Here is a 27,094-nt window from a genome sequence, read left to right as displayed (position 1 = left end):
CAGTTCAGGGGAGGGCGCGGCGGCGGCGGCAGGCGGTTAGGCGTGTGGCGAGCTGAGAAGATGAACCGTGCATCTATTTCGGAGGTTGAAGAAGCCCTTCTAGCCATCCATGTTGCATCAAACGGCTCACAAGAGTCGACTGACCCAAATTGCTCCTTAAGATTGCAGGATCCACATGGCATTCAAGGTCTCCAAGGTAGATTTCGCGTCTGCACCCGGTTTGCGGGCTCGACGCACGCGCGACCGGCTTCCGCCGCGACAACCACCATGCGCGCCTCCTTCGCGCGGGCGGAGACGACAATGACACGCTAGTTCCTCCTCGCCGGTGTGCTGGAGCACGCGCTCGTCCTCCTCTCCGTATGCTGCGTGCATAGACGCGGCTCCACCAGCTGCTCGCGTGCTTGGCAGCGCTGCGGCATCGCGAGGAGGGACTGCAGACGACGTGAGTGGGCGAGCCTTCAGCTTGGCGGCGACACGGTGGTGATGGGCGAGAAATTGTTAGCCGGAGCAGGCGGGCGCCGGCGTGCGCAACGGCGGCGGCGTCATATTGATGAGTGCGCGTATGGGAGCTTAGTTTAGTTTTATATAGGGTATGTCAAACTTAAAAGAAAACCGTACTAGTACATGTAAACATTAGACTTAGGCAATGCTTTTATTAGTTACCACAGCCATGATACGGAATCCTGTGCAAGCGCGTGAACCGTGGCCGCGCGGTCGATCGAACGGTGCGTCACCATGTCGCGCTCGAAGGACATCCACCGAACCTTTTTGTGTGCGTGAAAACAATCCCCGAATATTACTCAACTTTTTTTCCGGTAAAAGTTCTTGACGCTACAATATTTCCATATATTTGAATTTAGCTCCAGTTCGTGTTTATTTGGATTTGGACGTTTTAGGTGCGCCCTAGTTTTTTTTTAATACTGATTTTGGGGTTGTTTGGTTCCCAGCCACCGCTTGCCAAGCCAAAATTTGGCAGCCACAGTTTAGCTGGCATGTGTTTGGCTTTTGCCACACTTTGGCTTGCCACACTTTATTGCCCCTATGGCCCACTTGTCATAGAGACAATGTTGCCACACTTGCCTAAGGTTAGTTCTTCAAAATGAGAGCCACAAGTTGGCAAGCCTAAGGGAATCTTGCCACACTTTTTGAGTGTATGTAATGTGGGACCCTAATGTGGCTTGCCTAAGGTATGGCTTGAACCAAACACCCACCTAAGTTGGTCAAACTTGCCTAACCTTAGGTGTGGCATCCTTAGGCAAACTTACGGGCTGTTTGGTTTTAGGCCTAGGAATGCCACATTTTGCCACACAATTTTTGCCACACTTGCCTAAGGTTAGTTCTTTAAAATGAGGGGAATCTTGCCACACTTTGCGAGTGTATGTCATGCGGGGCCCTAGTGTGGCAAAAAGTATATTGCCTAAGGTAAGGCCTGAACCAAACACCCTTCTAAATTGGTCAAAGTTGCCTAACCTTAGGTGTGGCAAGATGTGGCAACCATAGTCACAAACCAAACAGCCCCTTAGTCTCAAACCAAACAGCCCCTGTGTGTGTGACTGAGAGAGAACGTGTGTATGTGTCCATATGTGTGTTGTGGCGGAAGGGCAATGTGGAGACGGTGTGCGTGCGATAGAGACATAGAGAGGTGTGAATGTGCAAATGATCATGCATGAGTGAGACATAGACAGATGCCGATACGTTGTGTATACATGAGAACGGTCTTCTATTTTACTTGTGTGTGTGTGTGTGAGAGAGAGAGGAGTATCCGTAAGACAAAAACCATCTCTCTCGATTCGTCCGTCCCTCGCACGATCGCATGTAACACATGCATCAACGCGCACATTTTGACACCCTCACCCGGCCCCTGCCCACCTCAAGGCCCGCACATCGCTCTCTATCTCACACGCACAATCTCTTCGTGAATACCCTGTTTAGCAAGTAGCTTTCCGTCACATACACACACATTTCTCTCCTTAGGTTTGTTTTCTCTCAATATCTGACACACACACACACAGACAGCACACATCACACACACATCCCCTCCCCCGAGCACACAATTCATCCCCATCCAAGGTTATATGGCGACCACTCTCGCTTGTGCTTCTTCGCACCCCAGCATGCACAACACCTCAATCTTCAAAGAGGGCATCGAGGAGATCGAAGACGGCGAACACAATGCGCTAGAGAATGCGGGGCCATTTGGAAGCAGGATGATGTGATGACGGCTCACTGACTCCTCCCCCCACCCTCTCTCTCTCGCACAAAATTACCAATCCCTCTCTCCCCCGCACAAATTTATCAATCCCTCAACCCACGAGATCCTTCCCCTCTCGTTCATGTTTTTCCAGCTCTCTCATCAAACCTGTTGTCTCTTCTCCTTCCACGTGTACAGAATCCAGATGCACATGCATCTCACGTATATTACATGTCTCCATCTTTCTCACAGACCTAACTTCTTCCTCTCTCTTTCTCTCTCTATCTCCCTCTTTCTGTTTCGTTAGGTTTGTCTCCTACTCTCTCGTCCACATACATACAATCTTTCCCGCCCTATCTGCTCCATCTTCGCAAGCTCTCTCTGCATGTTTCATTCACACATTGGGATATGTTCAAAATGTTGCTTTTATAATGGCTGATGTAGAGTTATTGTTGGTTTTGTTGCATCCTACAAAATAATAACTATGAAATGCATTTTGATTGTCATTTGACTGGGATTATGCGAGTTTGAGCATGTTGTGAAGTACTATAGACCTCGTATACATCTTGGAATTCGACAATGATTGTAACTATTGAATTGTATAGACCATTACATTCGAAGTCAGTAGCCTAATATATTTATTTCACAATTTCAACAAATGATTAATTCACTACAAACTAAGAAAACAAATGTGTACACCCTCCGTTTTTATTGAAGTCTGCGTATTAGCATTGGTCAAAGTCAAGTTTTGTAAACTCTCAGAAAGTTTATAACAAAAAATATTAACATATACAATAACAAATAAATACCATTAGATTCATTATTGAATGTACTTTCACATCATACATATCTGTTATGGTAAATGTTTATATTTTTCTATAAACTTGGTCAAACTTTAGGAAGTTTGACTTCGGTCGAACCTAATATGCAGAGTTTACTAGTACTACTCGCTAGTTGCTTAGCCAAATCACCCAACACGCCACACGGGGAGTTCAGTGTCGCAAAATTTTGAGGTCGGCGGGAAAATCTCCCGCGACCCTGATTCGAGTAGTGGGAAGTTACCATCATAGCCTTCGGAACAGGCCTACGGATGACGGTTGGTAGGGGGCTATTTTCGTAACTTCTGGTTCACCCTACCCAGCCAACCTCACCCCGGCACCCAGAGTACTACACCTGAATACTCCCCATTTTCTATCCCCACCGCAAAATAGACTTCTCCACGGCACTGCAGCCTTTATGCTCCTCCCCTTCTACATCGGCGCACTCTTCCACCGCAGCGCATCTACCTCATCGACGACCTTGTACGCCGCACTGGAGCCGGTCCACCGTCGTCGTCATACACGGAGCCTCTTCCCTGGCACCGTCTTCCACGGTCTCGGATCTGCTTCCCGGAAGCCGACGCCAAGCGTAGAAGCACCACCGTCATGGACAATGAACTGACTCCCGTTGCCGACCATGACTCACAGAGGCCGCCGCGACCATCGTTCTCCTCCTCGATTGGTAATGTGTGTATTGAATCACTTAGCAGTACATGTGCAGTTCCAATTTTGTTCATACCTACCCTTCAAATTTCCTGGGTGCTATTGTTCCCGTAAAAGTAATTGGTTATAGCCTCCATTATCCAATAGAATATCAGCTTGTAATTGTGCGTCGCTCCTATATCGCGCTGTGCTTGGGTAGGTATTTCATCTGCAACCAGTAGTGTGGCAAATGATGGATAGTTTTTTAGAACTAGCAAGATGCCCATGCGTTGCACGCATCAAGATGCATTTGTATGAGTAGTTTATCTTGTGGGAGAAAAGGATGAACAGGGAATGCCTTATTTGCAAATGCGGAGAGTGGTGTGGGTATCTTTTTGCAAAATTACCACAGTTTCCTTATATCCGTCGGATATAAATCGGATGGCCTATATTGCAGGATGGCAGGAACACCATCATCACCAACTCTGTTTTTTATAAGAGTAGGGAAAAAGTAGATAAATATTAAATATATAATAAATATAACAGTAGAGAAGAGAGTAGAGATAGCAGAGATGTCGGGAAAGGATTGCGCGCGCGTGGGAAAAAGCGGCCGGGCGTGCGCTAGTTTTGGCGTGCGGCGTCCAGCGCGCTTTATAAAATCCAACGCCCTCCCACTGCTCTGTGCCTTGCCACCGCTCTCTCCCCGCTCTGTGCCTCGCCACCGCTTTCTCCCCGCTCTTTCTCGCCTCGCCGCCGCCGCGCCACCATGCCGTCGCGTCGCCGGAAAACTTGGGGATACCGCGGCGCCCGCGCGCGCCCCTCCTGCGGCTTCTCCGCCGAGATTCAGTTCCGCGGGATGCGCCTCGGCCTCAGCAATTTCGACACCGCTGAGGGAGTCCTGGATAAGGGGGTCCTCGGACAGCCAGACTATATCCTTTAGCCGGACTGTTGGACTATGAAGATACAAGATTGAAGACTTCGTCCCGTGTCCGGATGGGACTCTCCTTTGCGTGGAAGGCAAGCTTGGCAATACGGATATGTAGATATCCTCCCTTGTAACTGACTCTGTGTAACCCTAGCCCCCTCCGGTGTCTATATAAACTGGAGCGTTTAGTCCGTAGGACAACAACAATCATAATCATAGGCTAGCTTCTAGGGTTTAGCCTCTACGATCTCGTGGTAGATCAACTCTTGTAATACTCATATCATCAAGATCAATCAAGCAGGAAGTAGGGTATTACCTCCATCGAGAGGGCCCGAACCTGGGTAAACATTGTGTCCCCCGCCTCCTGTTACCATCCGCCTTAGACGCACAGTTCGGGACCCCCTACCCGAGATCCGCCGGTTTTGACACCGACATTGGTGCTTTCATTGAGAGTTCCATTGTGCCGTCGCAATAAAGGCTTGATGGCTCCTTCGATCATCGACAACGATGCAATCCAGGGTGAGACTTTCCTCCTCGGACAGATCTTCGTATTCGGCGACTTCGTACTGCGGGCCAACTCGCTTGGCCATCTAGAGCGGATCAAAAGCTGCGCCCCTAGCCATCAGGTCAGGCTTGGAAGCTTGAACTATACTGCCGACATCCGTGGAGACTTGATCTTCGACGGAATCGAGCCCATGTCAGGTGCGCCGCACAGTCACGACGAGCATGACTTAGCTCTGCCGTCGGATAGTGTTCGGGAGATAACACCTACGGCTACTCCGGCCCTCAATCCGGAGCTGATCGTGCCGTCCGAGGACGGGTGGATAGACCCCGCCACGGAGGCCGCGCACTCAGCGGCGCTAGAGCCGAATTCTGACTTCACCTCCTATGAGACCTGTGTTGCCGGACACTTGGATTCGTCCCCGGCCACGAGCTCCGAACCGCCTGCGTCCGTGCCTATCGAATCTGATTGGGCACCGATCATGGAGTTTTCCTCCACGGATATCTTTCAGCACTCGCCCCTGGGCGACGTGCTAAATTCATTGAGGTCTCTCTCCTTGTCAGGAGACCCTTGGCCGAACTATGTCCGGCTTGAGTGGGAAGCGGACGACGAAGAAATTCGTTCCCCACCCACCACCCACTTAATAGCCACTATCGACGACTTAACCGACATGCTCGATTTCGGCTCCGAACACATCGACGGTATGGACGACGATGCAGGAGACGAACAGGAACCACCGCCCACAGGGCGCTGGACTGCCACCTCATCATATGATATATACATGGTGGACACCCCCAAAGAAGGCGATGGCGATAAGGCAACGGAGGACAATCCCTCCGAGAAGAAATCTAAGCACCGGCGTAATCGGCGCCGCTCTAAGCCCCGCCATAGCAAAAGCAGCGATACCGGCACAAGAGACAACAACGCTGCGGATAGTGCCAAAGACGAAGACAATCCCCTCCTGCCAGATTTCGAGCCGGAGGATGGGCAAACTAGCCCTAAGGAACAGGCAGTAGACGGAGAATTAGAGGATGATAATTACATGCCTCTCTCTGAAGACGAGGTGAGCCTCGGCGACGAAGAATTTATCGTGCCTGAGGATCCCGTCGAGGAGGAGCGCTTCAAGCGCCGGCTTATAGCCACAGCAAAAAGCCTGAAGAAAAAGTAACAACATCTTCAAGCTGATAGAGATCTGCTAGCAGATAGATGGACTGAGGTCCTGGCGGCCGAGGAATACGAATTCGAACGCCCAACCAAAAGTTACCCAAAGCGCAGGTTGCTACCCCAACTCGAGGAGGAAGCATTAAAGCCTACGCTTCCAGCGTATGATGCGGCTGACCGGCCACCTCGTGCCCGAGACAAAGTGGCATATCAGGCCGAAGTCCAGCCCGCACCCCGCCGCCGGTTAAACAAAAACACCAAGGCCCGAGGCAACACGCAGGACCTACGAGACGTATTGGAAAACAAAGCAGGACATAAAAGATCGATCTACGGATCACGAGGGCGCCCCCAAACGCGTGACGACGACCGTCATGCCGAACATACTAAAAGCAAATCCGGCCGGACCGAATACAGCGAACAGGACTCGTATGAACTGCGTCGTGATATAGCCCGGCACAGAGGCGCCGCACACCCACTGTGCTTCACCAATGAAGTAATGGATCATGAATTCCAGAAGGGTTTAAATCCGTGAACATTGAATCATATGATGGTACCACAGACCCCGCGGTATCGATAGAGGATTTCTTCCTCCACATTCACATGGCCCGCGGGGATGATCTACACGCCATCAAGTATCTCCCGCTAAAACTCAAAGGACCGGCTCGGCATTGGCTGAATAGCTTGCCGGCAAACTCCATCGAAAGTTGGGAGAACCTGGCAGATGCATTCCTGGACAACTTCTAGGGCACTTATGTGCGACCACCGGATGCTGATGACTTAAGTCACATAAATACAACAGCTTGGAGAATCAGCCAGGAAATTCTGGACTCGGTTCCTAACTAAAAAGAACCAAATTGTCGATTGTCCGGATGCCAAAGCCCTAGCGGCCTTTAAACATAACATCTGTGCCGAGTGGCTTGCCCGACATCTCAGCCAGGAGAAGCCAAAATCCATGGCAGCCCTCACGACACTCATGACCCGCTTTTGCACGGGCGAGGATAGCTGGTTGGCCCGTAGCAAGGACACAACAAGTAACCCTGGCACATCAGAGGCCAGAGATAACAACGGTAAACCCCGACGCAACAAACACAAGCACCGCAAATATGGTGAAAACGCCAAAGATACGGCAGTTAATGCCGGATTTAGTGGCTCTAAGTCCGGTCAGCGGAAAGGGCCACTCAAAAATAACAATTCGGGTCCGTCCAGTCTGGACCGCATACTCGACCGTCAATGCCAAATTCATGGCACCCCAGGAACGCCAGCCACCCATACCAACAAAGAATGCTGGGTCTTCAAACAAGCCAGCAGGGCAGGAGCCAAAAACAAAGACGGGGGGTCCCAAAGCGATGATGGCGACGAAGAGTCCAGATCACCAAACACAGGAGGGCAAAAGAAATTTCCCCCGCAAATCCAAACGGTGAACGTGGTAAACAACACCCACATTCCCAACCCGGACCGGATGCGCACCCTTAGGGATGCCGACTTAATGGAACTAGTCATCCCACAATATAAACTAGGGTCGGTCACCTTCAACCACACGGATCGTCCGGTTAACGCCAATCAGGCAATCCAGCCGCACTAGTCCTCGACCCAATAATTGACGGGTTCCACCTCACATGAGTCCTTATGGACGGAGGCAGCAGTCTAAACCTGCTTTACCAGGACACAGTGCGCAAGATGGGCATCGATCATTCGGTGATCAAACCCACTAAAGCCACTTTCAGAGGCATTATACCAGGTGTGGAAGCCAGCTACAGGCTCCATCGCCCTTGAGGTAGTCTTCGGATCACCAGAAAATTACCGTACCGAAGAGTTAATCTTCGAAATCGTCCCTTTCCGCAGTGATTATCAGGCACTGCTCGGACGAACCGCGTTCGCTCGATTCAACGCAGTGCCACATTATGCCTACCGTAAGCTCAAGATGCCCAGTCCACGCGGTGTCATCACGGTTAACGGCGAGGCCGAACTTTCCTTCGGCACCAACGAGTACACCGCTGCCTTAACAGCAGAAGCAATGAGCAGCACCTTGCAACCAAACCTCGAGTCGACGGCCAGGCTCTCGGACACCGCCAAAGGACTCCGAGCTATTTCGCGGCAGGATAGCCCGGCTCGTCCAGAGCTCAATTAAACACTCCGGCGAAGGCCAGGACAGGCCGCACACAGCAGCTCAACCGCTCTCCGGCACACAAACATTTCTTACATTTCCTTCGCAGGTTCACCTTTGCGCCGACCAGGACGGGCGATGTGGAGGCAGCTCGAACGCGCAAGGGAATCCTTAGATATTTCCCGCGATGACCATCCGTCTATATTCCGGATCCGCACACACCTTCTTCCCCCCTGGTCTCAGCAGGTTCCACTGTCATATTTGTTTTTTATCACATTACCTGTACTCATACGCATCGACATACTATTCAAATACACCATGTGGATTTATATGACGCTTATCTGCTGTTATTTCTTATTTAAATTCTTTTGTCAAGTGGCATCCGTACACCGCGATATGCCTTAAAACATGCCAGGGGCTTCGTTTTACCCATAATACGGCAATAAAGTCCGAACACCTTCACGGAAGTTCGGCACCCCGAACCTATAGCATTATATGCATCAGCTCCGAATCATTTCTTGGGTCAATAGTTGGGTTTGCCCGGCTTCCATGTTTTGGTACCTTACGTTCCGCTATATCGGCTAAGGTAGCACTGGGAGAACTACTGTGATTGTGTCCCGGTTCTTCCGGACGAGCACCTCAGTAGAGAAAGCCGAAAACTGACTGTCGTGATACGGCGAGAGCTGGTCAGCTGTTCGAGAGGTTGTAAAATCTTTAAGGATTTCTCCCGCATAATGCCATAACCAATGCAGCATGCGATGGATCGGATTTTCTTCCGATCAGGTGCTTATAGAGCCCCTCGTGCGGTCTTCCGAACACCAGGGGCTGCGCCTACCTTCCTAAAGCTCCTATGGCTAAGTGAGAGTGATAAAGCCCTATAGTCTGATTGCTTGGTTCGTTGTCTGAACACCTCCTTCGAAGGACCCAAAACTGGGATAAAGAGTGATCAGGTTTATCCCGAACACCCCCGTACTTCTTACATGGGGGCAGAAGCCGACGACTGGCCAACTCTCAGGTTTAATATATAAAATGGCCGCGCAGGAGGATAAACTTTTATATAACAGGCAATAAATAATATAAATGACCTTGTTCAAATATTACAAAGGACAACATGATTTGCATTCATGGAAATATAATGTCCTTGGTGCATAGCTCCGCTGCAAGGTAGGATCCTTTTAGGACTCCCTCATAATATAATTCGGGCTTGCGGTGCTCCTTCCCCTCTGGCGGTCCTTCTGTCATCAGCTTTTCAGCATCCATCTTCCCCAAGTGCACCTTTGCGCGGGCGAAGGCCATTCGCGCACCCTCTATACAGATCGACCGCTTGATGACGGCAAGTCGAGGGCAGGCACTCACAAGATGCTTCATGAGCCCGAAGTAGCTGCTCAGAATCGGCTCGGCGAGCCATAGCCGGATAATCAAATCCTTCATGGCTAGTTCCGCCGCCTTATGCAGTTCGATCAGCTGTTTCAGTTGATCGACAAAAGGCACCGGATAATTCGGTGCCAAATACTGCGACCAGAAGAGCTTATCCGCAATGTTCCTTTCTTCGGCTCGGTAGAATTGGGCGGCATCCGATATGCTGCGGGGCAGCTCCGCAAATACCCCTGGAGAAATCCGAATTCAAAATTAGAAACATAATTTTCTCCTCAAATACTTGCTTTACATGGAAAAAAGCCTTACCCGCCGCGATCTTCCTCGCCTCTTGGATCTCCTGCAGGGCGCTTTGGCTTTCCCCCCGGGCATCACTCGTGGCCTGATGAGCCTTGGTGAGTTTGGATTCTTTCTCCGTTAAACTCTGCTCCAAGGTCTCGCATTTCTTCATGGCCTCTTGCAGCTCCTGCTCAGCTTCAATAACACTGGCCTCGTGCTCCTCACGAAGAGCCTGCTCTGTGGCTGCCTTTTTCTCGACCTCGGCCACAGCCTTCTTAAGAGCCTCGACTTCGGTCATCATCCCTAGCGCAAATTATGAAACATATTTTATCATATTGAAAATTCGTTCGCAATAAACGCGAACAATCCTTGTGCATACCTTGTTTATCTCCCAACTGCATTTTCAACTGGCCAAGTTCTTCTTTGGCCCGCTCCAGACTTTGATTCAGTCCGGAGACCTCCGAAGCATTAGAGGTAGCAGCCGCTACTGACGCCTGCTCATAAAAAAAGATAGATGTCATCAAGTGAGTCTTCCTGCGAACATAAATTTGATCCTCTGTCTGGTTCTTTCCTTCACCGAACAGTGTATCAGGGGCTACTATCCATACCATGACACTCTTCGAAACCTCATAAAACATACCTCAAAACCTTTTATAAGGCTGATACAGGCTTCATTCAGTCCACTCTCAGCAGACTGAATCTTCTCAATCACAGCACCCATAAGGGCACGGTGTTCTTCGATGATGGAGGCGCTCTTTAGCGCCACCAACAAAGCATCCGACACCTCTGGTTGGACAGAGGTTGCCGGTGGAACAGGCACGCCCCCTCCAGCTGAGCGAGGCTGCCTGCTTGATTCTGGAGCCGTATTGGTCTCCGGAATTGCATCCGGCTGGGAACCGAATTCAAGATGGCCCCCGCTGTCAGCTCCCAGGGGAATCTTCTCCCCTATGTGTCTGCCCCCTGAAGTTTGACCTCCAGGCGCCGCCTTCACGGTCTTTTCCTCTCCTCCTTGGTTGGGGTCCTTCTGGGACGAAGCCTCGGTGTTATTCACCTGTTTGGGGGAAGGGGCCTTCGGGGGCGTCCCGCTCTCCATAGCGTCCGAGCTCAGCGAATCCTCTGATGAGGATTGTTTGGTACGGGACCTCGCCGGACTACAAAAAATATGGCCCAGGTTAAAATATTATGCCATGATGAGTCTTGACGCATAAACGTATTCGGACTTTATATACTCACGAGTTCAGCAGGGGCTGGGCCCTGGGGTCCCACGCTGGGCCGTTGTCGGCGGCGGCAGTGGACTCTTCCGGAAGAGGAGCTTTTCCCCTTTTAGGTGACTCGGCCTCCAAGTGTGCGGAGGCCGTCCTCTTCTTTCTTCCCCCCGCGAGGGATTCATCTTCCTCCTCCTCTTCGTCCTCTTTGGAGGCGGAACGGGCATTGGAGCCTTTGGATATTGTGTCCGAAGTGCCGCGGCGACGAAGGCCGCCCCGGGTCTTTTTGGCCTCCTTCTCGGCCGTCTTCTTCGGCACCTTGTAAGGCGTCGGGACCAGCATCTTCGTTAGAAGTGGGACGGCCGGTTCTTCGGGCAGCGGGGCCGGACAGTAGATCCGCTCCGCCTTCTTCATCCAGCTCTAGGAGAGTTGTGGAAAACACATTAAGCATTTCCTTTGCGTTATGCGGATAAAATGTATGATGACTTACCGAGCTTGCAGGGCGGGATAGTTGGTACCCGCGGTCCTCGGCTGAGTCCGGCCATGATTTGCTGGACTTGAAAAGCACCTTCCAGATGTATTTGTGCAAGGAGCCGAAGAGCTCTCGCAGGGTTTGGTGCTTGGCCGGATCAAATTCCCATAGATTGCAAGTCCGGTGTTGACAAGGCAGGATCCAGCGAACTAGCATCACCTGGACTACATTGACAAGTTCGATGTTCTTGTCTTCCATATCTTTAACGCGCGTCTGGAGCACCGACAGTTCATCGGACGAAGACCAATTCAGGCCCTTCTTGACCCAGGATGTAAGCCGCAGAGGGGCTCCGGATCGAAACTCAGGAGTAGCGGCCCATTTTGTGCCGCGTGGCTCGGTGATGTCAAACCATTGCTGTTGCCACTCCTTGACAGAATCATTAAAGGTGCCTGTTGGCCATGTGACGTTGGGCATCTTGCTCACCATAGCACCCCCGCACTCGGCGTGCTCGCCGCCCACTACCTTGGGCTTCACATTAAAAATCTTCAGCCATAAGCCGAAATGTGGCGAGATGCGGAGAAAAGCCTCGCACACGACAATGAATGTCGAGATGTTGAGGAAGGAATTGGGGGACAGATCGTGAAGATCGATCCCGTAATAATACATGATGCCGCAAACGAACGGGTGGAGGGGAAACCCTAGCCCGCCGATAAAGTGAGGGAGGAATACAACCCTCTCGTGGGGTTCCGGAGTAGGGACGATCTGTCCCGCCGTCGGGAGACGGTGGCTGATTTTCTTGGCCAGGTACCCGGCCTCCCGAAGCTTTTTGATATCCTTCTCCCGGGCGGTAGAAGCCATCCACTTGCCTCCTGCTCCGGATCTGGACATTTTTGGAAGGCCTTTGTGGGCGGAGAAGATGAACGCTTGGGCGCTGGAGCTCGAGCGAAGGGGAATGGATCGGGAAGAAGAAGGCGTGGGTGCGAAAGGGAGTCCTTATCCCTTTATAAAGGCAGCAGGGATTCTGCGCCTTCCCACTTGCCTGGTAAACCCTCTTATTCCCCAAGCGCTGTAATTGATGGCACGGTTGGGTTACCCACACCCGTATTAATGAGAATCCCGTGATAGGGGGACACGATCTCTGCTTCGACAAGACGTGCCGAGAAAACCGCCTCGCAGTATGTGCAGTAGCTGGTTGGGAAAAACGGTTCGAATAATGACCGGGCCGTGGCGTGATGTCACGCTATGAAACATGTCAGCAGATTAGATTTGTGGAATATTATACTCTCTACAGTGGTATGTGGAATTTATTTTGCAGAGCCGGACATTATCCTTGTGTTCAAAATCTTCTATCGAGTATTCAGAGGAAGAACCCGCCTTGCAATGCCGAAGACAATCAGCGCACGGACTCATCATCATTGAAGCCTGGTTCAGGGGCTACTGAGGGAGTCCTAGATAAGGGGGTCCTCGGACGGCCAGACTATATCCTTTAGCCAGACTGTTGGACTATGAAGATACAAGATTGAAGACTTCGTCCCGTGTCCGGGTGGGACTCTCCTTTGCGTGGAAGGCAAGCTTGGCAATCCGGATATGTAGATCTCCTCCCTTGTAACCGACTCTGTGTAACCCTAGCCCCCTCCGGTGTCTATATAAACCGGAGGGTTTAGTCCGTAGGACAACAGCAATCATAATCATAGGCTAGCTTCTAGGGTTTAGCCTCTACGATCTCGTGGTAGATCAACTCTTGTAATACTCATATCATCAAGATCAATCAAGCAGGAAGTAGGGTATTACCTCCATCGAGAGGGCCCGAACCTGGGTAAACATTGTGTCCCCCGCCTCCTGTTACCATCCGCCTTAGACGCACAGTTCGGGACCCCCTACCCGAGATCCGCCGGTTTTGACACCGACAACCACCAACGAGGCCGCCCGCGCGTATGACGCGGCGGCGTGGCGCCTCCGGTGGCCTCATAGAACATCGAACTTCCCCAACGTGCCGACACGGGAGCGGGCACAGGAGCTCACGCCTCTGCCGCGGCTTATCACCGATGAGGGTCGTCGCGACAACCAGAGGCGGGAGCACCGTCTCGGCATCGCCGAGGTGGACGAGGAAGCCATGGTGTTGTGGCGCCAAGGCTTCCTGCAGGACACCATCAACGAGCGCGAGTTCTACGAGCAAAGGAGGGCGGAGAGGGATAAGAGGAGGGCGGAGCGAGCCGCCTATCGCGAGGACAAGCGTAGGCGAAAAGCGGACACTCAATTCAACATGAGGCTAGGAGCAGCGTCGCCCTGGGAATCCGATGACGATCGGTATCTGCACGCCTACAGTCAGACATCGGAGGAGGACATCACCGAGGAGGAGTCGGACGACGAGGAGTAGTTGAATAATCTATTTTTTATCTATCTATGCTGAGAACTATCCTCTACTCTCTATCTCTACTTCTCGATCTCAGCACTGTAAACGCTTTTTTAAAGAGCCGCGCGTTGCGATTCTGTTGGAGATGCTCTAGCATGGCAGACGAGTGCTTTAATGTTGCCCACAAGATGCGCGAGTATTACTAGTAGTATATTTTTCTTGCCATGTTGAGATTTTAAAACCACGAGTGCGAACATGCAGAGGAGCAATGAAGACCAAACACGGGATATTGGGGACATCTTCAAGGAGCATGGCAAGTTAAAGAGGAGCTGCACCGAACCTGTAAAACGAGCTTCGGTAAGTAACACCCTTTCAATTACTTTCGTTTAGCCTCGTGTTCTTCGATGTTTATATGTTGTAGTTTCTGTTTCTCTTAAGCCTGTGTTCTTCGATGTGTCATAAGAAGAGTCTTAATCGTCCTAATGCTTTTGTTTTTTGCTTGATGTAGGAAGTGGGTGTTCTCACCTTGACACCTTGTAGTCTGTTTTTATATTTTTTTTTCCTTTTGAATTCACTTCTCCCAGTTCTGTTTATCTGGCTTCTACTAAATGGATCTGGGTTGCTCTGAGTAATTATCTAAAAAAGAAGTAACTTCATGTCAGGATGCAGTTCCTGCGAGGAGGGAACTATGGTCAACCTCGAGATCATGTTTCCAGAATGAGGCTGGATTACACACAAGGTGCCAATTCCCTAATGATGCTGGATTAGACACAAGGTGCAAATTCCCAGATGATGCTGGATTACACACAAGCCAGGTGGAGTCGTCAGTTGTTCGTGTCCTCGTGGCTCTAGTAAAGGCTAAAAGAAAGCGTGCAGCAGCCCTTGAGAATGTAGCTGAGTTCCTGAAGAAGCGAAAAGAGCAATCAGATGCTCTCTTCACCCATGCCAAAGAAGAGATGGAAGAAGCCAGAAATAAGCTAGCAGAGGCAGAGCAGGCTAGGCGTCTCCTGCTATCTGAAACTGTTGTCCATACCAAATTTCCTTCATAGTAGCTAGGTTCAAATGTTTATCCAGTCAGCATGCCTGTTGTGAGGTCCGTGCATCTACTGATGTGGCACAAAATATATTTTTTCGGGTCATGTAATAACAGCAATTACTTTCCAAACAATAACAGACGAAGCATTGGACATGGTATAGTTCACGCGCAAGCCCGACATTCCAAGTTCAACTTCCACATCAAACTCATGTTCACAGATATTTCCACATTCATACATAATGTCCACAACCATGATTCACTTCAAAGCCAAAAAAATTGAGGAGAGTTATGAATAAAGAAAAACCTCTAGTTCCTGCTACCAGTGCGAGCACAACAAGTCAAGACCAGGCGTAATTAATTATATTTTGGTCACTTTTTGTGTTCTAAAATGCCGGCCGGCTCGCGGAAGGACGTGTTGCCGGCACACGCGCGGATTCGATGAAGGCAGGCGGGGCAGTCTGAAGCCGGTTGCATGCGGCGAGGAAGCGTGTTCAGCCGGGCCTGCAGCGAGTGGGGCCCTCTTGGCCGGCGCGCCGGTTCAATGCCTGCGCTATGAGAGGTCCCGTCCGTGTCAGAGCAATCACTCCCTCCAGTCCTTTTTTGTTTGCGTATAACAAAATCTCGTTTTCCATTCACATTTTACAAGTAAAATTCGTGGACAAACTTTGACCCAAAAAGCGATGGGGACTAGTAAACCAGAACGGAGGTAGTAGTTTTTTTAATCAAAGAAGGGTTTCCCCCTTCCAATGTTCATTACTGAAAACCAACATCTAAATCTAAACATAGTATTTGCCCTAGAACTACCAGGTTCAACATCTCGCAACATAAACCCATACAACCATACGCCAAGGAGGTACGTAGTAGGTAGTACTATGAATTCCATTTTCACTCCATAGAAATCGTTCTAAAAACTACTTAGTACTTATAACGCGCCATTGAAAATCGGAACTCTTAAGCCCGCTAAAAATGATATTTTAAACGTGGCCACTCGATCTGTGGCAACTGGCGAGCCACCGCCTCCAAGTCGTTCACCTGTGGTCCCGACCATCAACTCCTACGGATCAAATTATCACGCGAGCTGACTATTCCTACAAAGGTGCGCTCCACAACGTACCCGGTACCCGCGAATGCAGCAATCCTGCACCTAGGGTTTTAGGGTTTATTTGTTAACGTTGCCTTTACGTAACACTCATGTGTGCGAGACAGCGAGAGATCGACTACGTGTGTGCGCCTCTTCTCTTCGTATATGTACTCCACCGTTTGTCTGGGGTCCACAAAATTATAATAACTACTAGCAATGTGCCAATGCGTTGCCACACGATCTGAGTAGATTAATACATATTCACCGATTTGATAGAAAAAAGTCTAGTTTTGAAATACGTATATCACTAAAAAAATGTTATGTTTCACTCAAAATATATTCCTTTGGCGGTTTTGATGAGATAAGGGAGGAATGTTGTTGGTTTCAAGATTCGACAAGTGGTATATGTCTAATTTCTACTCTTACTAGCAAGATGCCCGTGCGTTGCACGGAACATCAAGATCTTGTGGGAGAAAAGGATGAACGAGGGAAGGCCTTATCTGCAAATGTGGAGAGGAGTGCGGGCAAATTGCCATTGTTTCGTTCCTATCCATCAGATATAAATCGGACGGCCTATATTGCAGGATGGCAGGCCCACCATCATCACCAACTTTGTTTTTATCCCTACTCTTATAAAAAAGCATAGTCGGTGATGATCAAGTGCCTGCCATCCTGCAATATAGGCCGTCCGATCTATATTTGACGGATAGGAAGGAAACTATGGCAATTTTGCAAGAAGATACCCACACCCCTCTCCACACTTGCAAATAAGGCCTTCCCTTGTTCATCCTTTTCTCCCACAAGATAAACTACTCATACAAATGCATCTTCATGTTCCGTGCAATGCATGGGCATCTTGCTAGTTGTTGCAAAAAGCCCATGTGTGTGTGAGAGAGAGAGAGAGGGAGAGAGGAGGAGGACGCAGTGCATGTGTGACAAAGACACAAAGAGTGTGTGTGCGAGAGGTATCAGCTTAAAATGAGGCAATAGTGTGTGTGTGCACGATCGAGAGGGCGTGTCTCAAGAAGGGAAGAAAAATCTACATAGATACAAGGAGCGGGAGAGAGACATGTATGCGATAGTGGAAGCACGAGTGTGCGGGTGTATAAACCTATCTAGAGGCTAGTCGATAAATGTTTGTGAGAGAAATACGAGACGGGGGTGTGAAAGCGAAAGTTTTGTGTGTGAGAGAGACAGACGGTAGTCGGGAAGGGGAGTGGAAGCAGGAGTTGTGTGTGTGTGTGAGAGAGAGAGAGAGAGAGAGGGGGGAGTTTGTCTGATCGGTAAACAAATGAATAATGTCAGTCTGGGATGGAAACAAAAAGGAGACCGCAACAAATGTTGTGTCTACAGGAGAGAGAGAGTAATTTTAGTGGTATGATTCATATCTAGAGACATATAGGGTGAGTGAGAGAATCCCATAGAGAGAAACACAAAGTGAAAGACGAGTGGAGACTGTGTGTGTGGCGGTGAAAAAGAAAGCTTAAGTACCTAGTGATACGAGAGAATGGTAGAGACGTGAGAGATAATGAAAACTGTGTAATGTATAATGATAGGGAGAGTGTGACACTTCTCAAGGGAGACGTTGAGAGACCATGTTTGCGAGGATAGGAGAAACATGAAGTGAGCATGCGGGTGAGCTGGAGAAAAGAGAGTGATAGCTACATGAAGGAGCATGCATGCGAGAGAGATGGGCATGAAAGGAGTGAACATAAAAGGGATTCAAATATTTGAATTCGAGATGATGATACATTAATCCATACTCGAACCAAAATTGATCTATCAAACATGCATACTCATATGATTCACGCGCATCTATGTTATTTAATATGTAGATATTACTGACCCATACATTTTAGTAGAACCTAATTTGGTTTAATTTTTGAATTCAACCTTATGATTTTGAGATCATTGTATTTGTAAAGCATATTATACATATAAAGGAGCAGAATTCTTTGTTGTGCTTTTGAAAGTATATATAAAAAATGATGTATATAGAATTTTATTCCAATCGAAAATGGATCCCGCCCGAAAAAAATAGAATACAAACGGGATTCGAATTGAGTTGGCACGGTAAACGTGCACTCTGCAAAATTTGAACGAAGCAGGGAAAGTCGCAGTAACCGCCCGAAACCAAAATCTGCGAGATGGAAATTACTACTGCCTATCCCTGCCACGCAAATCCTATCTGCTCGATTTCTATAGGTTTCGATAGGGGTAGGTTTCTAATTTCACTCGAACGTGACATAACCGCCTCTCACCCGGATTCATACACGGTGGGCGCCAAAACTCAGTGTGTCCTCGGCCTAAATTGACTCCCTCCCTGATTCATACACGATGGGCGCCAAAAACAAACTCTCGTCGGCAAATATTTGGTGTATGCGAGATTACCGTCCTATCCCCAACCGACTAATATTGCTGTGATGTAGGAAATTTGAAACGAGGGCTAAGTTTGTAAATTTCCTCGCATTTGAGACAAGCGCGCCTTGAAGACATGGTTCCCCCTTCCTCTCCACCTCCATTTCCCCATTCGTACTCCGTGGGCGCCAAAACACCCTCTCCACCCCAGCCTCCTCCGACCGCCACCCCACCCACCGCCGTCCTCCTCCACCATGCCGGAGCTGATACCCCGACGCCGCCGTCCATTACAAGAGATCGACCTCTCTCATCCACGGCTTCGGACCGGGATCCTTGCATCCCGTCCTCTCGCTTCATCCCCGCCGTCGTCCACCTTGCCGGCGCCGCTCCTACGACCGTCTCGTCCACCGCGCCTCGCCGCCACCGTCTACCCTCCTAGATCTGCTTCCACGCTGCCGACAGCCATCGCTACCGCAGCACCGTCAAATTCTCAGCAGATGCATACACGGCGCCGCACCAGAGGCGGTACTCTTTCGTATCTGCTCAACTTATTTATTGCAGCAAGAAAATAGATCGCCACTACTTTACTCTGATTTCTTGTCCATCACTTACTTGCTAGTTGAGAGCAAACATTGGTTGCGAAGTTGCCTTTGTCCGGTTTGCAGCTTCAGATCCGCCATGGCACGCTCAACACTATACTCCCAATGCTTATGGTTTTCGCCTTTTATATTCCACACTAGTTAAATCACAGTAGACTAAATTTCAAAATTGGGTCAGTCGATTTTTCAGAGCTCGCCGGAGTTCGTCGGTGCGAACGAAGGGGCTCGGGTGGGGACTTTGGTTGGGGGTGGTGGGGCCTCGCCGAACGAAGAAAACTCGACGCGGGTGGGGGCGGGGGGTGGGGGTGGTGGAGGAACACAGGCGGTGGGGGCCGATGGTCCGGCCGGCGGCCCGTGCGGTGTTCTGTATGGGAAGAATCAGAGACGAGGAAGAAGAAGGGTTAGGAGATGTAGGATCTTCATCCAACTGCCTGGAATGGTCGACTGACCCAAATGCAGACATGCCTTTATATTCAGTACCATCATCGTACCTGCTTAGCACTGCTCCTGGATCCATCAAGCTAAACAACGTGCCACTCATAATTCCAAACTTGTTGCTCAAGTACGAATCCGATATGATGCTGATATTACTAAAACAGATAACATTTAATTGGTCAGCTAATGTTCCTACTTTACTTTCAAAAAAGCACGTGCACTATAGAGAGACAGCAGGGAGTTTCTTTCTTAATGCGCTCTGGTTCATCATGTGTGGGCACTATGCAATGAACATTTTATTATCCAAAATCTACTTGCTCTTCTTTACCATGTTCCTCTTCCATTCTTCTTTAATAAGTACTCTCTCTGTTCCTAAACACAAGTCTTTGTATAGATTCCACCATGGACTACATATGGAGCAAAATGAGTGAATCTACACTCTAAAATGTATCTGGATATATCTGTATGTGATCCATAGTGGAAATCTCTACCAAGACTTATATTTTGGAACGGAGGGAGTATGATAGTAGTACAGTATGTTCCTTGTAGTGAATATGAGCAGGGACATTTGCAGTGTAGAGGTCTATACGGTCGGTTGGTATGGACACTTTGAACTCGTCGGGCCTCTTTGATTCGTAGGATTTTGTAAAAATGGGAATAGGATTTGTAGTGGCCTGCCCACTTGAATCCTATAAGAATAGCAAGGAAATGCGGGGAGCTGTGTCGCCTTTGAGAGTTACACTGATATTAACAGTACGGCACCTTCAATTGAAGATAGTTGGTATCCGAAGGCTTTCTAGCCGTACCGGCAATACTAGCACATATATTCCAGCAAGTTCCACTTTGCTGATTTTACTCTGATGCTTACGGTTTTCCCGTTATATCTACACTATGATCTGTGTAGCTGCTTTGTGTCGCACTAGCAGCAGTCCACTCTTGAAGCTAAACACCGCAATGACTTACAAAATTGGCACCGAGGCATTGAGTGCCATTCTAGATGCAATGAAACGCATACGCTCACCACCTGTTGATTCTTGTTCAGAATATGATCCTAATGACTATTCTAACCTCGAGGAGTCAAAGGCAGATGGCCTGTCCTGTTCACCCATCAAGGTGCTTGTTCTAATTTGGCAAGGTTTTATTGATTGCGCGTATCTTGCATGTGTTGTCTTGCATTTCTTCTACTTTGTTGCACCGCCATCTGCTTAGTTTACTCATCATATATGTCGAGATGACATGCCCATCCATTATCAATACATATTCCATCTGTCATCATACCATGTTTTTTCACTCAGATGTTGTTCTTGTGCATCAGACATCAAAAAGGAAGAGGGTGATTGCCGAACCTGAAGGAGCACCAGCAAAGTCCTTGAAAAACGTGGTTGTGCCAGAGAAATCAGACAGCACCCCACTTATATTGGTTGTACAACCAGTGACACAAAACGTAGGACCGACTCCAGCAGACTGTACCCATACTTCACTGGCCACACCACTAGCCGCACCACACAGGAACTGCACTCCAGCAAAAGGTATGCCGATTTCAGTTGCCATAGCACCAGCCGTGCCACAGAAAAATCCCACTCCAGCAAAAAGTACAGCAAGTCCACCGGCCGAAGACCTATCCCAACTGCAGAGACGGCCAATTCCTACAGATTGGAACCCCATTCCAGTTATTCCCAGTTTAAAAGACAATGCTTTAAATGTTGTTAGGGACTACGTGCATATATTCCCATGATGGGAAGATTATAGTGAAGACCAACACCATTTTCACATCTTCCTGTCCCACTTACATGTAAGTGCTATTATTCATGGTGATTATTTTCCTGTTTTCTGCTGATTGAACACATCAATGATTTACATTACATTGTTGTAAGTAGGCGAGGTTCAATCTGGATAGTGATGACGAGCAAACCTTGCTTGCGCTTTTCAAGGAAGCATTGCAGCAGTATCGGTGTTACCTGAGGAAATCACACTTTGATGGCAAGTCTATAAACTAATTTCTGGTGAAGTCTCCTGTGCTAAATCTAGAAGATATTGAATGGAAAAACCTTGTTATGCACTGGTCTCGTTCTGAGGATGAGGTACTGTCTATGATATCGCATGACAATTTGAACTTCTACTTTTCCGCATGTGCCTTACGGATCTTTTTTGCAGGAAATCTGCTCAAAAAAGAATTCTGGTTTGAAAAGAACGATAGGATATCGCAAATATGCTGCCCGCTGCTTTGCTCTTGTTAGTACCTATTTTCCTGTATCACTGTACTTGCATACATACCTGGTTCATTATGTGACAGCAGTATGCATGATAGCTTGCTTATCAATTGTTCGCTCCAAATTATCTGATCTGTATGAATGGTTACATTAGTGTAGAATATATCCAATGCCAATGAAAGTTTTTAGCTCTGCATTGTTATTGTAAGTACCGGCTGTCCTTTATCAGTGTACTTATATTAACAGGTAGTTGTTCATGTACCATCACTCTGCAGCTTATTTTCCTTTGCCCTCCATTTTCTACACATAAGATCTATATTTACTCTAACCATAAGGTTGGATAACACCGATGGTACTGAAGAAGTTTAGCTCTTCATTGCTCTTGGTTGTACCTTTTGCCTGTATTGCTGTACTTACATTTATAGCTACTTGGTTATGTAGCATCACTCTTCATCTTATCTTAAATATTCTCCATTTTTTCTTATATTGTCACATCTATATTTACTCTTAACAAAATGTAGAATAAAGGAAATGCTTATGAAGAAGATTCTGTGGTAAACTTCTTGAATTGCCCCCCCCCCCATCAGCATGGACAAGGGCTTTATAGAGCCTGCCTTCGCCAATATTGTAAGTTTGTCCTTCTCAAGCCTTCAAACTTTGTTGTGTATATTTGGTTAGGCATGACTGCAACAGCTGTTTATTTTTGGTGTTTGCATCAAATTGCATGTTTAAAGTTTATTATGTACTCCAGTTCATAAACAAAAGTTTGTCCTTCTCAATTTGAGTTTTCAGTTATACAACCAAGTTCCTTCTTCATACCATGTAAATTAAACTATACAGACCAAGTGATCTTATTTTGCGAATCTGAAATGGGATAAATTGACAGCACACTAACCATTGATACTTATGAGTTTTTGATCTGTAATCCAGTGGTGTCGTGAAGCTGCCAAGTCCTTCACAATGTCATTTCCTGCCATGTCTTGACCTGAACAATACCATATTGTGTTAATGCTATTTTAAACTGTGTCACTTTATTCGTCAGTAAGAAATGTGATGAATTGTCAGCACTGATACTTATATGTGCAAAACCTGTCATATGTCTGCTTGTTTATCTTTCAGAGTGAGGAGGATATAAGTGTCAAACAAGTGCAGTCTCACCAGCTTGCTCAGCTGCTTGCGCTGCAGCTCCCGAGCAGGGCTAACCTTTCTTGAACTCTATTGAAGTGTTGTCGGTTTTGTATATTATTTTGTCGGCGTGTTTAGTTGCACCGGTGGCGATCCTTGATGCCCAGTGTATGTAATCTGTTGTCTGCTTGTGCTTTATTATCATAGTGGCGAACTTTGATGCCCAGTGGATGTAATATGTCGTAATTTCTTTATTGTATAGTCTAGGTTTTTCTTATTCATGATGCTGCAATTATTTTACTGTATATATATCCTGTCTTCGCAGTAAACCGGCCAAACCGTAAAATTATGGTACATAATCGGGCCGTCATGCAAATCACCATGTATGATCTGCATCATGGGCCCCATCATCTTGGTCCGTTAATAGGCCTAAATGTAAACTGGCCCACTAGTAGATTCGGGCCTTTAATAGGCCGAGTAAACCGCCAGTCCTATTTTCCCAAGAAAACTCAATGGGCCTTTAGGAGGCTGAAAAGTAGGTTGGGCCTGAAACGTGCCGAACAGCTCATGGGCCGGTAGCAGGCCGAAATAGACCCCGGCCCATGAATGTGCCAATCAAATCATGGGCTTATAACAGGCCAAAATTTTCTCGGTCCTTGTTTGGCCCAATCAGATTATCAGCTGCGAGCAGGCCGGATGCAAACCGGGCCGTAGTTAGGCCCAACTATATGACGGGCTTTTAACAGGCCGAAATTAATATAGGGCCGAAATGTTAAACGGGCCCTTAACAGGCCGAAACTAATACTAGGCCGAATTACTAAATGGGCCTTTAGCAAATGGGCCCAAAAGCGTAGCGTCAAGTTGACGGGCCGAATCTGATATGGGCCATAATTTAGCCCAAAGCCTCTTAAAGGGCCGGACCTGATCTGGGCCGTAATTTGGCCCAGAACGTGGTAGGATTTTAACGGGCCAGATCTCATATGGGCCATTATTAGGCCCGGAACATGGCAGGCCATTAATGGACGGATCAAATATGGGTCGGCATTTGGCCCAAAACATGGCAGCCAGTTAGTGGGCCGGCCTACTAGGGTCCTCAAAATCTTGTGGGCCTATAGCTGGGCCGGCCCATTAATGTCAGCGAAATCTCGTGGCCCTTTAGCTGGGCCGGCCCATTATGGTCCACAAAAATCTTGTGGGCCTTCACCTGGGCCGGCCCATTATGGCGCGCAAAAATCTTGTGGGCCTTTACCTGGGCCGGCCCATTATGGCCCGCAAAATCTTGTGGGCCTTTAGCTGGGCCGTCCCATTATGGGCCGCAAAATCTTATGGGCCTTTAGTTGGGCTGGCCCATTTAAACTTTATGGGCCACTGTTGGGCCGTGCCACGTGTCGACGTATCATAGGCGCTTTGGTTCCAATGAGTGGATGACATCTGTCCCAACGATGAGCCGACACGTGTTTCCTCTAGCCAATGATGATTTTACACGTGGAAAATCCCCATTGGTCGGGGCTGTTAATGGGTTATCGGATCCAAAACCGGACCCGATAGCTTAACGGCGTTCCGTTACGGTGGATGCCACATGTCGGTCACCCTTGACGAAAGCACTTATGTGACGCGCAATTTATCGTCATGGAAGTGGACACTTCCGTGATGATAATTTTGGTAATGTCATGGAACACTTCTATGACAGCACAGGTATGACTATCTTGATTCTGTCATAAAATTGTCATGGATGTACATGCATGACGGAAACGTGACCTACTGTGACAAACACGTATCATCACGGAAGTGTATTTTTTTGTAGTGAGGCTAAAGATCAAGATTCTTGTGGTAGGATTGGAATATCTTGGTCTCAACACATGAGTAGGTGGTTCTCTCTTAGAAAATGAGTAGTGGAAGTGTAGGCACGTTCTGATGGCTCTCTCTCAAATGGAGAAGGGGGTGGCGGGGTATTTATAGCCTCCACACAAAATCTAACCGTTACACACAATTTACCAAACTCGGTGGGACCGAATAGTAAAACTCGGTGAGACCGACCTGGTTCAAAATGTGAATGTTAGGCTTTTCGGTGGGACCGATATGATCAACTCGGTGGGACTGATGTGCTAGGGTTAGGGTAAAACCTAAACTCGGTTTGACCGATTACACAAACTCGGTCAGACTGATTTTGGTAATAAGCAAACAAAGAGTTGGTCAAGCAAACTCAGTGGGACCGACTGCATATCTCGGTGGGACCGAAATAATTGCAACAGGCAACAGAGAGTTTGCAAGCCCATCTCGGTGAGACCAAGATCCCATCGGTGAGACTGAACTGATTAGGGTTGCTGGCAGTGGCTATGTCAAGTGAACTCGGTGGCGCCGGATAGATCAAATCGGTGGGGCCGAGTTTGACTTTAGGTTTAGGACATATGTGGAAATGAGAAAGTGGTTGAGGGCTTTGGAGCATATCACTAAGCACTTTGAGCAAGTAGATCATTAAGCAACACCTCATCCCCTTTTAATAGTATTGGCTTTCCTATGGACTCAATGTGATCTTGGATCACTAAAATAGAAATGAAGAGTCTTGAGCTTTTGCCAATCTTTGTCCTTAGCTTCTTGAAGGGGTTCCACATCCTCTTGTCCATGCCACGCCTTTGTTAAACTTTCTGAAATATACTAGATGAAAATATCAGTCCAAGAAGAGATATGTTGACATTAATTACCAAAATCACCCTGGGAGCACTTGTGCTTTCAGATAGCGATGAAGCTCATGTGAGGAGTAAGAGACAAAGGGTTGCAAAATCCTTTAGTGATGTTTTCATATTATACCTTGTGGACGATACTCCCAAGTCTATTGCAGAGGCATATGCATCTCTGGGTGTAGATGATTGGAAAGAAGTTGTTCATAATGAGATGGACTCAATTCTTTCTATGGAACTTGAGAGCTAACTGAACGACCCTATGGTTGTAAACCTATGGGTTGTAAGTGGGTGTTCAAAAAGAAGCTAAGGCCTGATGGTACTATTGGTAAGTACCAGGCACGGCTTGTGGCCAAGGGCTGCACTCAGAAAGAAGGCGAAGATTACTTTGACACCTATTCACTTGTGGCTAGAATGACCACCATTCGGGTGCTACTTTCCCTGGTTGCCTCCTATGTTCTTATCATTCATCAAATGGATGTAAAGACAGCTTCCCTAAATGGAGAGTTGGATGAGGAAATCTATATGGATCCGCCTGATGGGTTTGTGGTAAAGGGTGAAGAGAGAAAGGTGTGCAAGTTGTTAAAGTCTTTGTACGGTCTGAAACAGGCACCTAAGCAATGGCATGAGAAATTTGAATGAACTCCGACTTCTGCCGGATTTGTCATTAACAAGGCTGATAGGTGTGTTTACTATCGCCTTGGTGGGTCCAATAGTGTTATACTATGTTTCTATGTGGATGACATATTGATCTTTGGTATAAACATTGATGCGATCAATGAGGTCAAGTCTTTTCTGTCAAAGAGCTTTGACATGAAAGATCTGGGAGAAGCCGACGTGATTCTAAACATCAAACTTATTAAGGATGAGAGTGGGATTACTTTAACGCAGTCTCACTATGTTGAGAAGGTCTTGAACCGGTTCGGCTTTATGGATAGCAAGCCATCTCCAACACCTTATGATCCCAGCGTGGCACTTAGAAAGAACAAGAAAGACACAAGAGATCAATTAAGATATTCTCAAATTGTCGGTTCACTCATGTACTTAGCTAGCGCAACAAGACCAGATATCTCTTTTGTTGTGAGCAAACTCGGTAGGTTCATGTCCAACCTAGGTGATGATCATTAGCATGCACTAGAAAGAGTCTTGCGCTATCTGAGAGGTACTATGCGTTATGGAATTTACTATTCAGGGCATCCTGCTGTACTAGAAGGATATAGTGATTCAAATTGGATCTCCAATGTTGATGTACTCTATGCCACAAGTGGGTACGTATTTACGCATGGAGGTGGCGCAGTCTCATGGAGGTCTTGCAAACAGACCATACTGACAAGGTCAACTATGGAAGCAAAACTTATTGCTTTAGACACAACTACTGTTGAGACATAATGGCTGCGTGAGCTCTTGATGGACTTTCCTATGGTTGAAAAACCTATCCCGGCTATTCTTTTGAATTGTGACAACCAAACGGTTATCGCTAAAGTGAACATTTCTAAGGATAATGCAAAGTCATGAAGACACGTGAAGAGACATTTGAAATCTGTTA

This window comes from Aegilops tauschii, chromosome 2 (genome assembly GCF_002575655.3).
Source record: "Aegilops tauschii subsp. strangulata cultivar AL8/78 chromosome 2, Aet v6.0, whole genome shotgun sequence".
Lineage (NCBI taxonomy): Eukaryota > Viridiplantae > Streptophyta > Magnoliopsida > Poales > Poaceae > Aegilops > Aegilops tauschii.
This window is presented reverse-complemented; position numbering follows the sequence as displayed.